Source organism: Stegostoma tigrinum, chromosome 25 (genome assembly GCF_030684315.1).
Source record: "Stegostoma tigrinum isolate sSteTig4 chromosome 25, sSteTig4.hap1, whole genome shotgun sequence".
In the NCBI taxonomy this organism is placed as follows: Eukaryota; Metazoa; Chordata; class Chondrichthyes; order Orectolobiformes; family Stegostomatidae; genus Stegostoma; species Stegostoma tigrinum.
Window position 1 is genome coordinate 23,136,027 of NC_081378.1, and position 18,498 is coordinate 23,154,524.

The following is an 18,498-nucleotide window of genomic DNA, read 5'->3' on the forward strand; positions in this document are numbered from 1 at the left end:
TCACTTTCCTGAGACTAAGTTTCTCCTTTAGTAGATGTGCTCTCATTGAGGGATTCCTTAAGCCGAATACAATCCTGTCTTTAATTCATTGTCTTTTTGGTGCATAAATTTCAGATTATGTAAGCCGTGAAACAAAATCAAATATTTATCAATAAACTCTTCTGGGCACTAATATTGGACATGGTCGATTCATAATTTACATCCACAGGACGATCAAAGTGTATCTTCAAGGCTTTTAAAATTTCCAAACTGTGCATTTTCCGTTCTTTGACAAGATCTGAGGTGGAATACACTTTGAAAAAGTCTTTGCTCAACAGTGATAAAAGTGGAACTACTAGTAGCTGTTTTGGCTTGTTAATTAAATCTGCCACAATCTTGTAGTCTTGCCACTGCACTTGGAAAACCTGCCAGTTCTTGAGGTGCTGAGAGACAAAAGGTTGAAGCCATTATATCTTACAGATATAATGTTTCAGTTGTGTCTTCTTAGAGTTTTCAGTGTATCTGATTGAGAAAAGCTTTATAAATAAGATTATACAACGATATCCAAGATGGTGGAGGAATAATACACTTCAGACAGAGTTCCTCCATGCTGTCCGGTCATTCTTTTGATTTCTCTTTTTCTGCTTTTTGTCTTTTCTTTTCTCCTCTTCTCTCTTCTCAGAACTGCCAGCCTTAAAACACCTACTCTCAGCAGAGACCTGATGAGGCATCCTCCCAGCCTGGCATGGTGTCCTCCTGGCCCAGTGTGGGGTCCTCTTGGCTTGGCATGGCTTCAGGGTGGACTACTAGTCTCAATGTGATTCCAAAGTGATCTCCCGTCCTCTGAACCCTTAGGTGAAGGCTGGCACAGTCTGGTGCAGATTGGAGGCTAAGTGCCAGCATGGCCTGGGTTGGAAGAATTAATTTTTTTCTGCATTTTATCATTTACTCCCAAAATCTGCAATGCTGGACTTTCTAGTTCTCTACTTTTCTAAGAACTATAACTGAAGAAGCTGTACCTAGGGACCTTTGTACCTAAAATGGTGCCATTAGCGGTGACTTGCAAGCTTTTCACTGTACTCATTTGAGTACATGTGACAATAAAGCTAATCCTATTGCTAATTCATTGCCAAATGAATGTAAGTAGATTTATCCACTAGGATTTGAAGAGTGTAAAACTAAGTGAGTTATATATTGTTGGCTTCCCACATGTAAGTTGAATTTAAACGAGAGGAGATTTAAGAGGAATAGGAAGTTTTCTGGCCAGTGGAAGCTCAACACTCATCTAACTATTTTGATTATAGAAGAGAAATTTCAGATGGTGTTGGAAACTGATGTTCAGTCTCCTTTTGAATCCATTCAATCATGCAGGAACCCTTTACGTTTTGTCAGTTTTTACATTGCTTTTATTCAATTAATTGATTGGTCATTAATGAGGCAATGGAAAGAAAGCTGACACTGTTAGGCACTTACACAAAATTGACTTATATTTTACTGCAATTCTAGGTTTTCTGAAAAACAAATGATAACCCTTTAAAAAGGGTTGCATTTAAAAAACATAAAACAACAAGCAAACGGGACAGAAAAGATAAATGTGATGAAGTGTTGTTTAAAAAGGAGGTCCACAAAACGTGAAATTATTGAATTATGCGTTTCAAACAGTTACAAGTATTTTCAATTCTAAAGACAGGCAAGAAAATAACACAGTCTATCACTCCTCATAACTCAATCCCTCCATTGCCTTAAACATTTTGCAATCTATTAATAGCTGCACTATACTTCTGGTCCTGTCTTCTTCAGCCTGTTACACAGTACTCTAAATGCAGTGATACCATTGATTTATAAAGTAGCAGAAGATTAGCTCACTCCTTTATAGAATCCCTATTGTGTGGAAACAGGCCAATTGACCCAACAAGTCTACACCAACCCTCTAAAGAGTATCCCACCCAGACCCACCCCCTACCTCATCCATATATCCCTGCATTTCCCACAGCTAGCCCACCTAACCTACACATCCATGGACATTAAGGATAATTTAGCATGGCCAATCCACCTAACTTGAACATCTTTGGACTGTGGGAGGAAACCGTAGCATCCAGCAGAAAATCACATAGATACAGGGAGAATATGCAAACTCCACACAATCAACCAAGGGTGGAATCGAACCCAGGTCCCTGGGTAGTAGTGAGGCAGTAGTGCTAACCACTGAACCACCATGCCATCCATGCCTCTCTCATGTCTGCAATGTACAATCCCTAAAGTGAGAATCATACCATTAGACCAACGATCCAATTCAACACTGACTATCAAACGCATCCCAACATCTGATTTGCAGGGCTTCAAATTATTGTCAATCACGGTCTCCAGATTGCTTTCATTTCCATTGCACATTATTTTATTTCCATTATAGTCATAGTCTCTTCCTGGATTCCTTCTTGTCCTCGTGTGCAGCACTCCACATTGTCATCTGCAACGTGTCTACACATTTCCCAAACAACTCTTCAGAAATTTCACTGCCACTATTAAACATATTCACAATACTGATTATAAAAAGCTACAACTGCACTAGTAAGATTTTATGCCACTGTGAATAGCAACCAGAAACATTATGCTTCTTAATGTCTTCCCATCTTATCCTGAAGAGCTTAAGCAATTTATCTTAGCCTGCACCATCAACTAAAACTTGGTAACTCGGCAGAGTTCAGGCACGGAACCTGACACCTTCACTATCTGAATACAAAACTCACTCATGTTAATAAATTACATTTAGTCTGCCTTTTTGATGATAGCCTGTGGATTAGAACAGTCCATGTTCTTATTTTTAAAAAGGCCATTCTTATTGCGCTCTTCTTTTGACATTCAGCACTAAAAGCTGTACAATCACTTTGTTTGTCCCTCAGTTGACTAATAAAATGTATTCAAATTGGCAATATTAGCTATTTTCACATGCTGCTACCCACAGAACTGTCCAAAATAAAGCTGTCTTCATTTGAGTTAATTATCATTTTATTAAATTTCTCTTAAACTTAATGTCATAGAAGCAGTATGACATAATTGATTCATTGCGTTCACTAACCTCTGAAACCTGACTGTCAATTCAAAGAAGGCTAAAAGGATGAAAGTAATTCCACAAACTAGCAGGGCCTTAAGTGAAATAAATTTTATCCTGCACATTCAGTGAACGGCAAGTCTTGCTGTCCAGAAATAATTTATTGGGAATGTCCTGTGATTAATCATAAAGTTATATGAAACATTATTTGTACAAAGTGAACCGTGTTCTGCAGTTTGGTCATGAACTGATAGTGATCCTGTGGCTGCTATGATTGAAACTGTCCTTGGAAATGGAAACATTCTCACAAGTGAAGTAATGGTCGATCTTTTAAAGTTGGAGGTAAAATATCCATTTGCTGCTCAAATTGTATCAATTGATCAGGCGATTAAATGGCTCTGTTTGCTTTCCTTTTAGTGTGAAATGCAGTTTTCAATCCCCAGTTACATTACATGGGTATGAACTGCAAATACTCAGTTCCGAAAGTCAATTAATTGTATTTTTTAGTACGAATATTCAAAACCAAGGATACAGTCAGCAATTTGATTATTTGTGTGTAGAAATATCCTTTGTTCAAGAAATCATCTGCAACCCACCTACCTAACTTCAGAAACCAATGGTAAACTTCATGAAGCCAAAGATTTGAACACCTACAGGATAAGAAACAATCTGAAAATACTTTTAAAAATACGTCTTTGTATGATTGATCTTAGGAGGAAACCACAGGAGGTGAGGGCGGCATAGGAAATTTTATGCAGCCAACAAGAGTTTGAAATGAGGCAATGCAGGGTCACTTAAGTAGGGAAGATGTGAACTTTTGATTTCCTGATGATGGGTTGAGATCCAGCAATAAAGTTGATGACAACTTTGAAGTGTATCAAACATTAGGCTGCCACGTAGTGCGTTCAGCATGACAACATATTTACATGCCATGGATATTCTTCACCATGAAACAGTTTTCAATAAAATGGTATTCTTGGGATAAAGTCAGTGATGCAAAAGAATCCTGTGGTGCCAGGTTTTGATCCATAAAAGGGGGCATGCACCAGTCAGCTTTGTGCAGTAAGGAAAGCAGGTTTGCACGTTGATCTCTATAGAACAAGGCAGTGGGTGTTTGAAAGGTTGATGTTCAGAGGCTGGGAGTGGAGAGAGGGGCCTAGTGTTCTGGGTTTGGTGGTCCTGTAAGGGAGTTGGCGGGAGTTGGTCAAGTAGGGATTAAGGTAGATAAAAGGTTGATATTTCATTTATCAATGGCTGGATCCTCAGGGTTGAATTTTTTAAAAAAATTCATTCAGAATGGGGACATACCTGCTTAGACCAGCATTTATTGCCAATTCTTAATTGCCCAGAGGGCAGTTAAGAGTCAATCACATTGCTGGTGCATGAGGAGGAATCCATGAATCTAGTTGATGCTTCATGGAGGCTACCACCATGAAAAGACAGACAAGGGATGCCAGGGACAACCCAATCAACACAAGATTTGCACAACAATATTGCACTTACATTAGCAACGCACCATCACCTGACCTCCATCACCTTCCTGGGAAATAGATATGTCCCTTCAATCTTTCCTTTCACAGTTAATTCTAAGACCGCATCCTCTAGAACAGTATGACAGCTACTTCTAAGGATATTTCAGAGGGATGTGGACATCCACACCACAGTCCGTCTTGCCCAAAGCATCATCATTCAAGTTCCCTGAATGCAATTGCATCTGAGTCATAGCCACTGAGATTTAAGTATACCAATATACTTTAGAGTTCATAGATAGTGGCTAGCTGTGACTCCACACAGAGTCACAGAGCTGTACAGCACAGAAACGGACACTTTGGTCCAACTCATCCATGCCGACTAGATATCCTAAGTTAATCTAGTCCCATTTGCCAGCATTTGGTCCATATCACTCTAAAACCTTCTTATTCATATATCCAAACAGATACATTTTAAATGCTGTAATTGTACCAGCCTCCACCACTTCCTCTGGCAGCTCATTCCATACATGCATCACCGTCTGTGTGAAAATGTTATCCCTTCGATCTCTTTTAAATATTCCCCTCTCACCTTAAACCTATGCTCTATAGTTTGAGACTCCCCCACCCCAGGGAAAAGACCTTGGCTAATCACCCTATCTGTGCTCCTCATGATTTTATAACCCCTATAAGGCCACCCCTTTGGCTCCAACACTCCAGGGAAAATAGCTCCAGTCCATTCAGCCTCTCCCGATAGTTCAAACCCTCCAACCCTGGCAACATCCTTGCAAGTCTTTTCTGAACCATTTCCAGTTTCACAATGTTCTTCCTGTAGCAGGGAGGCCAGTATTCCAAAAATGGCCTAACCAACGTCCTGTACAGCCACAACATGAAATGCACTGACCAATAAAGGCAAACATGCCAAACACCTTCTTCACTGTCCTGTCTACATGGGACTCCACTTTCAAGGAACTATGAACCTGCACACCAAGGTCTCTTTTTTCACCAATACTTCCCAGGACTTTACCAGTAAGCGTACAAGTCCTGCCCTGATTTGCCTTTCCAAAATGCAGCACATCACATTTATCTAAACTAAATTCCATCTGCCACTCCTTGGCCCATTTGATCAAGGCCCTGTTTTACTCCAAGATAACCGACATCACTGTCCCCTACACCACCAATTTTGGTGTCATTTGCAAACTTACTAACCATACCTCCCATGTTCACATACAAATCATGTATATAAAAATGATGAAAGGCAATGGACCCAACACCGGGTTTTGTGACATACCGTTGGTCAAAGGCCTCCAGTCTGAAAAACATTCCTCCACCAATACCCTCTGTCGTCTACCTTCGAGCCAGTTCTGTATCCAAATGGCCAATTCTTCCTGTAATCTGTGCGATCTAACCATGCTAATCAATTTACCGTGAATAACCTTGTCTAATGCCATGCTGAAGTCCATATAGATCATGTCCACTGCTCTGCCTTGATCAATTCTCTTTGTTGCTTCTTTAAAAGCCTGAATCAAGTTAGCATCATGGTTTCCCAAGCACAAAGCCATGGTGACAACCCCTAATTAGTCCTTGCCTTTCCAAATATATGTAATCCTGTCCCTCAGTATTCCCTCCAACAAGTTGCCCACCACTGATGTCAGGCTCACCGGTCTATAGTTGCCTGGCTTTTCCGTACCACCCTTCTTAAATAGTGGCACCACATCAGCCAAGCTCCAGTCTTGCAGCATCTCACCTGCGGTTCAATGATACAAGTATATCTGCAAGGGACCCAGCAATCATTTCACTAGCTTCCACAGAGTTCTAGCGTACATCTAATCAGGTCCCGGGGATTGATCCACCTTTGACTATTTTAAGACATCCAGCATCTCCTCTGTGATATGGACATTTTTCAAGGTGTTGCTATTTATTTCCGCATGTTCTCTATCTTCCATATCCTTCTCCTTAGTAAACACTGACAGAAAATGCATAGACAGCCTTGCAGATCTTTAAGGGGCCTCATTCGCTCTCTTGCTACTTTTTTGTTCTTAATGTATTTGTAGAATCCCTTTGGATTCTTCTTAACATTATTTGGCAAAGCTACTGCAAAAATGGCACCTTTTTGCCCTCCTGATTTCCCTCTTAAGTACACTTCTACTGCCTTTATAGACTTCCAGGGATTTACTTGATCCCTGCTCTCTATACCTGACATATGTTTCCTTCTTATTCTTGATCAAAAGCTCTGTCTTTGTAATCATCCAGTGTTCCCTACACCTACCAGCCTTGCTCTTCACCCTAACAGGAACTCTCAGTCTCTGGGCTCTCACTGTCTCATTTTTGAAGGCTTCCAACTTTCAACTCACCCCTTTGCCTACTAATATCAAGCCCCAGTCAACTTTTGAAAGTTCTTGCCTAATATTGACAAAATTGGCCTTCGTCCAATTTAGAACTTGAACATTTAGATCCAGTCTATTCTTTTCCATCACTATTTTAAAACTGATAAAATTATGGTCACTGGCCCCAACGCATCTCCCCCATTCAGTCACTCGCCTTGTCTTATTTCCCAAGAATAGGTCAAGTTTTGCAAAGTCTCTGATAGGTACATCCACACACTGCATTGGGAAATTTTCTTGTACACATTTAACAAATTCCTCTCTATCCAAGCCATCAACACCATTGCAGTGCAACCTATGTCAGGTAAGTTAAAATCCCCTACCATAACACCTTATTATTCTTACAGATAACTGACATCTCCTTAAAAATTTGTCTCTCAATTTCCTGCTGACTATTGGGATTGTAATATAAACCCCCCAATGAGGTGATCATCCCTTTCTTATTTCTCAGTTCCACCCAAATAACTTCACTGGACATATTCCCAGGAATACCCTCTCTACATCTGTAATTTCATAGAACATTACAGCACAGTACAGGCCCTTCAGCCCTCGATGTTGTGCTGACCTGTCATACCGATCTGAAGACCATCTAACCTACACTATTCCATGTACGTCCATATGCTTGTCCAATGATGACTTAAATGTACTTAAAGTTGGTGAATGTTATCCCTAAACAAAAACATCACTCCACCTGCCTTCCACCCCACCTTTCTATCCTTTCTATAGCATCTATACCCTGAAACATTAAGCTACCAGTCTTGTCTGTTAGCATGTGCTAGTTTCCCTGAAGCCATGTCTCTAATCGCTAGGATATCCCAGTCCCATGCTCCAAACCCTCCCCTGTGTTCATATGCTTTACCTGTTAGGCTTCTTGTGTTAAAATAAAGTCCCAAACCAATCTCTTTTCTCACTGTCAGAGAGGAGAGAAACAACTGGAGTGTGAAATCTCAGGCTCTTCACATCTCCTGAGAAAGAGCCGCTGATAAAGTCTGGAAGGAGTGTATGCACTTGTGGGACTTGGCAATCCAGGAGTAAAAAGATTAAGGCAACCATTCTGTCACTGGCAGATGAACACACGTGATGTTTATGGTGAAATGTGAAGTGGAAAAACAATGATGATTTCTAACGTTTTGTTTTCCACTATCCGTCATAAAAATCTAAGAACTATCCCACACAAAATCAAAATGTGAAGACTCCACCACTTGGGATGACGAAGCAAGCACCCAAGAGGGAGTACCGTCACCTGCTTCATAACCTGTCTCTAGCAGCTACACCCACATAGTCTGCAGAAGGTCTTTGTTTATATTCAGGAGTACACCACAGACATAGCGCAGTAGCTGAAGGGGGTGCAGTACAATGTGACAGCTGGGTCACCCTAGCAATCAGAGGACTACTGGGCCCCTGCTCTATCACCATGCTATTGATAGGCCTTTTGTCATGGCCCCATGAAGCCTGCTGGACAAAGTGCAGAAGCTCAAGTATGCTGTGGTGGAGATATCAGTAACTGTGTACAACTTTGTATGGGGTATGGAGGGGTTCATGCAGCCTATGAGTTCTGTCATATCTCAGGCATTTGAACACATGGCTTCTTCCATGGCAGTCCAGTGGAGAATTCAATCCAGATGTGTTCTGATCTGTATTCCATTGCTGTGGCCACTAGTTCAGTGCAGCAGTGGCTGGGTGAAAGAGACACAAATCAATGTGGACCTCCCTCAAGGGGCCATGTCTTGCCAGGAGACAGAGAGTTGCTTTTGCATACACAGGTGAAGGAGGAGCATCTCCTAGTTTCCCTGAAGCCTATCTCTCATGGCATCCATAGAATTTCAGCATCTCCTCAATCCCTTCACCTTCAACTTCAAAATCTTGAGTAGGCGAGACTAGAATCCCTCAAACTCTAGGGTATGCCTGTCATCAGTACGACATGAAATTGCATCAACCTCAGGTGCTGGTATTGAGAATCTCTTAGATATAGTGGAAGAGAAAGAAAACTTCTAAAAATATGAAGACAAAGGTGGCATGGTGATATTTTCATAAATATATGCACAATATTATTCTATTTCTTCAATTGTCTATGATTTTTGAGAATTACTATGGCTTGTATTAGTAGCAGATCTAACAGTCATGGCATACATCATGTTTCTCATTGTGTGATAATTGGAAAGGAGATAGGGACAGAGACAAAAATCCTAAATGACGTAAAAATTCTCATGCATTTTTTTAATTGAACGTTCATATGAATTATGACTTCTGCGAGGGCCCAGGCTCTCCTCTTCATCTTACGGTGGCTCACATCCTCTGCCTCCTTCATCTGGGCAACATGGGGCAGGCAGGGGACCTTTCCGATGAAATCTTTGGGAAGAAACAGCTCCCGCCTTTCCTGGAGGAGAACTTGCAGAGTGGAACAAGTCAGCTTTGGCAGAGAGAGACATTTCTTGCAAAACTGTACTACTCAAAAGCACAAGAGCATCCCAGCAGTCTTCCTGTTCGAACAGTTGGCATTTTAATAGCCTGCCTGTGGATGTACCATTCTCAGCTAATGGCCTGTTTCACCAATGAAAAGTTTCCTCCATTGCTAAATTACACATATTCTGCATGGTCTCTGCTGGAACTTAGAATTTGAATTATAATCAAATGGAAAACAGAAGAACCAAGGGGGGGGGAAAGGGGAAGGGGTGCACAGGTCCAATTACAACATCAGAAGCAGCACGCTGTTGACAAGATTCTGTCCCATACACGGTTTCAGCAGCGTGGACAAAATAGATTTTTTTTACAGTCACAAAACCAAGCCTTTCTTTTTCCATCTGTAGGGTTGTTGAAGTAGCATACCTTATTACTTTGGAGTTTAGAGAGACTTTCAACAAAGCAGAGTTGTTTAAAGATTAAAAAGCAGAGCAGCTGAAAACAGAAAGTTAGTAAATTTTTTGGTGTGCATTCAAGATACCTTTCTGAGTAATAACCTCTGAATCTAATTAAAGGCCATGCATTACTAAATTTAGCAATGAACTACACACTCGTAATAATCTAACAGTAACTGAACATTTACCTAACAGTGATCATACACAATCAAATTCAAAGCGGAGTTTGAAAGTGAGACACAACATACGGAAGATTTGAAGTTTTGATAATGCTTACTCTAACTCAATGAATGAAGAAGTGGTCATAGTCAACGGTAGCAGTAAACAGAAACAGACAAAATAGTTACAGGAGTAGGCCATTCAGCCTTTCAAGCATGCTCCATCTTTCAATGTAATCAGGGTTGATGATCCAATACTGTACCCTGTTTTTGCTTTCCTCACATAACCTTTGACCCCCTTTAGCCTTAAGAACTGTATCTAACTCCTTATAGACAACTGTCAATGTTTTGGCCTCAACCACTTCCGGTGGCAGAGAATTCCATTTAGTCCTTTGAGTTCTCTCTGCCATTCAACCAGATCATGACTGATCGTCTACCAATATGCCATTTTCCTGCACTCTCTCCACATCCCTTAATGTCTTTAATAACCAGAAATCTGCGAAACTCCATTTTCAGCCAATTACTGAGCCATCACAGCCTGGAGTAAAGAGGCAATTTCCTTCACTTCTCAATTTTTCAAGTAGTTAAGTTACAATTCTCTTTTTTTCTAATAAATTTGCAATTTTCAACTTTTTCTCTGCCAGTTTTCTGTGAACATTTTCCAACGTGCCAATTAAGATTAACTCCTTTCAAATCTTATTTAGTTTATCCTGCATTTACTGACAGTGGCCTGCTGGTGCACTCTACAAGGAGGCAGCTTCCCAGCTGAATTAAGGATGATAGCCTTCCCGTCGTTGAGGCTTCAGGTTCAATTAGAGAGCCTAAGACATTAGCAGGTGTGTGTCGCTTTGTAGGAGCTGGACCAGGGGGGCATCTTCATCTTGAGGTACCCTTTGAAGATGTTTACATTTTTAAAAGTAAATTGGCTGCAAGTGCCACGATACCAATCTGGAGAGGAGAATTCTCCACAGTGATGACCTGCGGCTGCAGATGTGGCCTGTGGATATGTGCAGTTCCAGTATAGATGTAAGTAGAGAACACCTCAGCTCCCAGCAAGTCATGTCTAGATGCCTGCTGGGTATTGACTTCAGCAGAAGGTTCATCTGCCATAAAGAAAAAATCCCAGAATTGTACTCAATCTTCCCACAAGTGGGAACTAAATATTCACCTGATTGTCCTTGCCACTTCTAACATGTTTCTGACATGATCAACCCAATGACGTCCACCCTATCCTTTTCCTAATCTCACTATCAAATCCATTTCAGTGTGACAAGTAAGATTCTGCCCAAAGAATGCTAACAGCAAGTGTTATTGGCTAAAATGACACATGAACCATCAAAGGTATTTTAAAAATAGCTTAATGCCGGACTAGTATATATTCGTGAGGAGCAAAGAGATCGACTTATCAATTAAAACATCTTTGGTTGACAACAGAGATGAGAGACAACATTAAACTAAAATACCTTTCCAAAAAGGTGAAAAATAGTGTACTTCCATGAAACTGGGAGAGATATAAAGAACGGCAAACAAAGATAAAAATATAGTGAAGGCTGCCTAAAGGAATATGGAAAGAAACCTTTGTGGAATATCAAGGGTTTTTTTATTGGGAAAAAAAAGTGAAGTATGTATACTCCATAAAGGCTGAGTTAAATGTGTAAATAAGTAAGGATTGGCATACCTACAGTAAAGGAAAAAAAAAATATCTGACATTCCAGGAAAACTAACAACAAATTATGGACTAGCATTTGATAATGTTACTGTAAGCAAGAAACCAGTATTGGAAAAAATAATGGCACTGAAGGCCTGACAATGCAATGTATATTTCTTCCTTCAGTTATAGGAAGCAGGCATCACTGGCAGACAAAATTTATTGCCCTCAAGAAAATAGTAGTCAGTTGCTTTTTTAAATCATTAGCTGTACGGTGAAGTTACTTCCACAGTGCTGTCAGGAAGGCAGTTCAGGATTTTGACTCAGCAATGATGAAGGAATAATGATATATTTCCAAATTAGGTTGTGGTGGGTCAGCTGGGTGGATTATGCAGGAACTTGCAAGTGGCCAAGTACACGCATCTGCTGCTCTTACTTTTATTGGTGGGGCTGCTCTTACTTTTATTGGTGGGTGTGACTGAAAGTTTAGAGGTGTGGTTAAAGGTGGTTTGGTGAATACTTGTTGTAAACTGTAGACACTACAGCCATGTGTGCCAGTCTTGGAGGAAAGTTTAAGTTTGTTTATGGATGGAATGCCAATCAAGTGGGCTGCTTTGTCCTAGATTGTGCCAAGCGTGCTAAATATTTTGCAATTGCACCCATCCAGGCATGTTCAAGAACATTCCATCACAATCTTGATTTGTACCTTGATAGATCAGCTTTGTGGAGCCAGGAGGTGAATTACTTGTGGCAGAATTTTGAACCTGGGTCATCCTGCCACAGTATTTGGTAATGTAATTGAATGTCAAGAGGAAGTGGTTAGGCTATGTAATGAATAGAAGCAATGCAGAATCACACAATCTTTAATATAATGAATAGATAAATAGACAGTTTAGCTCTTGATTTCAGTAATGACAAATATCAAACTTCCACAAATCCATGTTTCTTTAATATGTTATAGAAATAGGATTAAGATAGGCTACAATCTATTTTGTTAGCTTCATTGGAAACAACAATTATTTCTGATAACACAGTGTGGAGCGAGAGGAACACAGCAGGCCAGGCAGCATCTGAGGAGCAGGCAAGTTGACGTTTTGGGTCTTGACTCTAAACATCCACTTTCCTGCTCCTCCGATGCTGCCTGGCCCGCTGTGTTCCTTCAGCTCCACACTGTGTTATGTCTGACTCCAGTATTGACAGTTCTTACTATCTCTGACTTATTTCTGATGTCCATACCTAATAACATCTCCATTTTTAACAAATTTAACAATTTAGAAGTGACCTGAGTATTTAATTGTCAAATTCTAAGGTAAGATCATTTACTTGTAAATCAAGCATGCCCAAATAACAAGTGAAAAAATAAGAATTAAAAGGATGTAGTTGTTCAATGAGTTCTCTGATTAGCTTCATTACATACAGGGTCTAAAATTAAATTTCTGACAAGCTGAAAATTACTCCTAACTTCAAAAGACTAAGTGCAAAGTTCAGTCTTTTATTTTGCCTCTTTATAGAAACTTCTGTTTCTCCTTTTAAAACTTTCATAATGTAGTAAACACTTATTCCTGCACAGACCTAAAAATACAGAGCATAAATATTAACATTTATCATAAATCAGAAAACTCCTTTTGACTGAACAGGACTGTCAAATTTTGACAGATTTCATCTGTACCTATGTATTTTCTCAAAAAAAAACAAGCTCTGCTCTCTTCAGAAAGGCTACAGACTCCTGTACTCCTTCATATTCCCTGCCTCAACAGCCTATCCTGACAGTTTATTCCTTGAGAATTATTTGTGCGAAATATTCTATTTGACTCTCTTCTTCTAATTTCCCTTTCTAAAAGAAACTACACTGGAAATAAAAATAAATACTTCTTCCTTAAGAATGAGTAACATATAAATGTTTAATCCTGAAATTTCATTCTTATACTCCAGGATGGTGGTTTTGATTCAGTAATGATTGTTATTAATAAACAATGTAACCTTATTGGCAAGCACTGCCCATTCCAGCCATCATAAACTAGAGGTATATTATTTTTGTATCTTTTCAATTTGGAGATCTATTTCATATATACCAACACAGAGTAATCTACATCAACTGCAGATTGCAGCCAAGGATTTTCTGTCTGAGCTTTTACAAGTGCTTGTAAGCAAGTCATTTGACAAATTGTCCATGCTATCGGGTCACAGCAGTATTAACATTTTAAAAGAGACTTACTTGAAATGGGAGTCAAGCTTCACAGTTTATAATGTCAACAGTACGTGAGACCAAATAAAACTCGCAGTTGTTTGCGCAAGATTTCTTCACTTGGCTTTCTCATTAGAAAAGGATTCATTGTCACCTTGTAACTAAAAAATAACACAGATCCTCTTCCTATTTTTAGGTTTCAGACTGTACACATCATTCTTGTGGTTACATAATCCTAAATGATTTAAGACAATTGTACTTAATCCTTCTTACACCTCTCAAACATCAGCTCAGCACATAGGAAGAGATCATTATTAGGTCACAGTTTGTTACCTTTCAGTTTAAAACTTTTTTAAAATAAGGGAAAGCCTAAAAACTTGCATTTTATTGACAAAAGGTCTCAGAATGAATCCATCCTGCATTTTAAACAGTAAAAATTTGAAAATTTTGTTGCTTAAGCAGATTGCAAAGATATTTTATCACATTGGAAATAAAGTAATAAATATGTGCATCTTCAGGCAACGTTATAAGGAAGAGGTAATGGGAACTGCAGATGCTGGAGAATTCCAAGATAATAAAACGTGAGGCTGGATGAACACAGCAGGCGAAGCAGCATCTCAGGAGCACAAAAGCTGACGTTTCGGGCCTAGACCCTTCATCAGAGAATCTGAAATGTTCATGTTTCAGAATGAGTTCTTTATGAGAATTGTTCTGATCAGGGTTTACATCCAAAACATTAACCTTTTGAAACATGGTATCTCTTTTCAGTATTTTTGTTCTTATTACAGCAATTCTTCATTACACTGGTTAAATAGTATTACTGATTAGGAATTAATTGGAAGTTTTAGGCAAACTAAAAGGCTGCTTGGCCTAAAAATAATGCCTTTTCTGGCCAAACTCATTTCTGCATTCTGATAATGTACAAAATTAGAAAGTCTACTGCAGTTTATCTATCTGATGTTAAAGTTAGAGAAAGGGAAATTTCATCCCTCAGCTTTTGTCCAAAATGAAGTCCACTGACACATGACACACCTTGCTAATTCCTTTCTTCCATTTTGGTGCAGTATCATTTTGCTTCTGTTTATTCGAGCCAATTCCTACTTCAGGAAGATTTTGGCTATTCTGGACTTAGTAATCTTACGAATAATCCTATTTGTGATACTGTTTCAAAATGTTTGTTTGTGTCCTTAATATGAGGCTTGAGATGTTTATGTCTAGTTTAGAGGGAAGCCTGTGCTGCCTGAAATCCTGCAATGCTAATTATTTTAGAAGTATTTAAAACATAACAGCTGGTTTTCCAAAGCTTTGGTTAAGATGACTTCCAGTGAAAGTGGCAAGATTTCATTTTTGTTTAAATTTAGCTCCTTCTTGGCACTTGCCTCATTTACACTGTGGCAACTTGCCACAGTGAATTTCCACATCCCCAGCTCAGTCAATTGATTCATTGGAGGTTGTGAATAGCAAGATATCTGTCAACAAATTGCAAATACTTCTGCTGAGCAGGGCTGCATCGAAACAGACCTTCAGTACTCCAACTATTTCCTTGACCACTTATCAATAATGCAAATATATTTCAGACTTAAAATTATTCTTAAGATTTCCCATACTTTTGACATCGTTTTCTATATTCTCACTACTGACCAATTTGCTAATTGCTTCACTTTTTCATTATGGTTATCGAGTACTGTAATCTCCCGTTAGTTTTTCATTTAAGAAAGTCTCATTTTACCCCTCTATGTGCCACATTACTTCATTTGTTGTTCAAGTCAGTTTCCTTCCTCCTTTACTTTTCCCCAGTATTGATTAATTAGTAATCCTGCTAATTCCTAATATTGCATTATAGCTGGCTCCCTTATTTTTCCCCTTATGTCATCAAAATTTAGCCTCTTTAAGGCAAGAGGCCTAGACATCAATTTCGTCCTTCTCCAGAAATTACAAAACTATACCTATATATTATTTATATTTTCTAAAAGTTCTGGAGACAACAAATTGCATTGAGTTTCCCTTGCGCTTGGAGACCATCCTGGCTATTTGCAACACAGTTTGCCTTATCTGACATCAATAGATTCATGTATGTTCCTGCATTTATTTTATATATGTTACATTTTATGCTGTTTATCTGCTAACTGATTATTCGTTTGGTATTCAGCCTGTTTTCATACAAGAGTCAACACAGGAGTAGAAGAGCTTTATGATATTGTGATTGTTGTCATAAGCAGCTCTCAACAGGTGATAGAAAATGTACAACAGTAAATCTCTACGCAATCAGGTACGGATAATTTAATCATTTGCAGTGCACAGTGGAACAATTGGTATCTCCAAGGCCATCTGCAAAAGGTGCTCAATGGAAGAATGAAAGAGACAAATAGAGTTTACTTTACTCTCAAATTAAGTGACTGACACTTGAGACTTTGAATATCCACCTATATGAGTGAGAGATTAGAATTCACTCTGTGACAGATATGGTAATCTGGTGATGGAGTCAGATAGGTTCACAATACTTCATGACACTTCTGATGATTAACTCACTGGCCTGGCCATTGATGAGACATTATGGGATAAACCTGTCTTTTGACTCTTGATAAGTCTGGGGGATTGACTGAGCATTCATACCTTTCCATCAGCAACCATCCCATTTGTGATGTTCGTATTAAACTATATAAAGGGTATCTGTCTTCAGTTTGATGGAAGAACCTTCAGGACATGGTTTCTTGCAAAATAGAAGATTTAAAAATCCTAGATATCCAAGCCCAATGCCTTCAATTTTTACTTAAGTGGACAAGGTATCTAAAAATTTGTACTGCAAAAACGTGTACAGTTTATATTAATAAATATAATTGTGTTATTGCCAAATTCAAATAGTAATATTAAAAGAATCACACTATTATTTTGCCAAAAATTCTAATCAGCAACTAGACAATATATTATTTCGCAAGATTTTACTATTAGTTAGAATGCTACTGAAGTGGTGATCTCATTCCTTTTGGTAACAATCTGATCTAGCTGCCATCTTGTATATCTTTAGATATTTAACATGAATCATGTGCGATCTATAAGCAGGATCAATCAAAGCTGACAGCAGTTGAAATAAAGGAAATCAACTAAGCTTTAGTTTCATTCATATGACATGTCCCATACACAAGACAATACTGCATGATGTCTGATATGTATAATCAAGCAAACAGATTATATTGCTCCACATTATTCAGAAGAGGTATGCTTGATTGCATTCTAAGTAGCTATCTACAAAAAAGTCCTTTTGAGTCAACAGACAAAATGAGCTTTTATCCATGCTTTTCATTTCATACGCAATACAATTCTTTTCATAATCTTGTACAGCAGATTTTTCCTAATGTAATTATTCATGTGGTTGAAATTGATGACAATAGAATTAAATGAGGCAGAAGTCAAATTAGGTTAAAAGATTTCTTTTAAGGTAACAGAAAAAGAAATCATTTACAACAGCACATCTATTATGTTTTAATTTTCATTTCATTACTACAAGGATTAAAATTCTTTTTTATTACAAGAATGCTGTTGACCTGACACAGAAATAAATAGAGCAAGCATTCAGTAAATATCTGGCATATTGAACAAAATATTTGATAAAACGAAACTATTTATATGCACTCATACTGAATAACATAAAATAACATTTAATGATGGTAGATTTTTGATTATATCAGTATTTATCCCTGAATTATATATTTTTTAAATTAATGTATTTATAATACACTTTCTCTGCTATAGTTTAACCATCACCGTCACCATAAAGCAGCCACAATCCTGTAATGGAGACCTGAAACACAGTAATTGCTAATACCTACGAGCCTTTTACTTATTTTCATCGCGCACACAAAACAAAATGGGATACGCAATTGTTGTTAAATGAGACATTTTTCAAACGTGTTGTGTTATCGCATTGTCCCCATGGTATCACGGACTAAACGCAGGCTTATTGTCATTCAGTAATGTCCAAACATGGGTCACCAATACACAAGTACCGCGGATGCCGGAAATTTGAAATAAAAATGGTAACGATGCAAATAGTTATTAGGTCTGGCAGCATGTACAGAATGAGAAATAAAGTTTTAGGTCGATGACAATTCGTCAAACGTTCCTATGTCTGACAAAATTTTCATCGTCCTAATTTGTTTTCTCTCTGCATTGATGCCTCCAGGCCTGACTGCTAATTGGTAACATTTTCCGTTTTTTTGTTGCACAAATCACAAGTTGGGATAATGTTACTTGTTACACTTCAATAAAGAAAAACGTGTAAATTAAGTGGGGTTAAAATTGTTTCAGAGATAGTAGGAACTGCAGATGCTGGAGAATCTGAAATAACAAGGTGTAGAGCTGGATGAACACAGCAGGCCAAGCATCTTGCTCCTCAGATGCTGCTTGGCCTGCTGTGTTCATCCAGCTCTACACCTTGTTAAAACAAATTAAACGGGGTAGTGTGTTATTTCTTTCAATATCTTCCGCAAAAACAGTGGAGTTAGGATATAAAAATACGGTACTGAATTAAAGCACAATCAAATTTAAATTCAAATACAATCATTTCATTGAAAGTCTAGTAACAACAAACTGTCGTGTAATACAATTTTTCGCTTCCATTGGGATGACATTATTTTTGGTTGCATATAGTATATACAAATACATCTCAAAAAGCAAAGGTGCAAGGGTTGAAAATTGGCTTGATATCGAACCATTTCCCACTCTAATGTATTGTTTGGAAACCTGCTCCTGGAATGGCTGGACCTGTAATAGA

General features: G+C 38.6%; 1 protein-coding gene across 2 annotated transcripts in view; it reads right to left on the bottom strand.

Moving 5' to 3' along the window:
- The window catches only part of lhfpl3 (LHFPL tetraspan subfamily member 3), a 238,565-nt gene that overhangs the window by 218,455 nt on the left and 1,612 nt on the right, over nt 1–18,498 (bottom strand). The gene's annotated exons all lie outside the window — the stretch shown is intronic.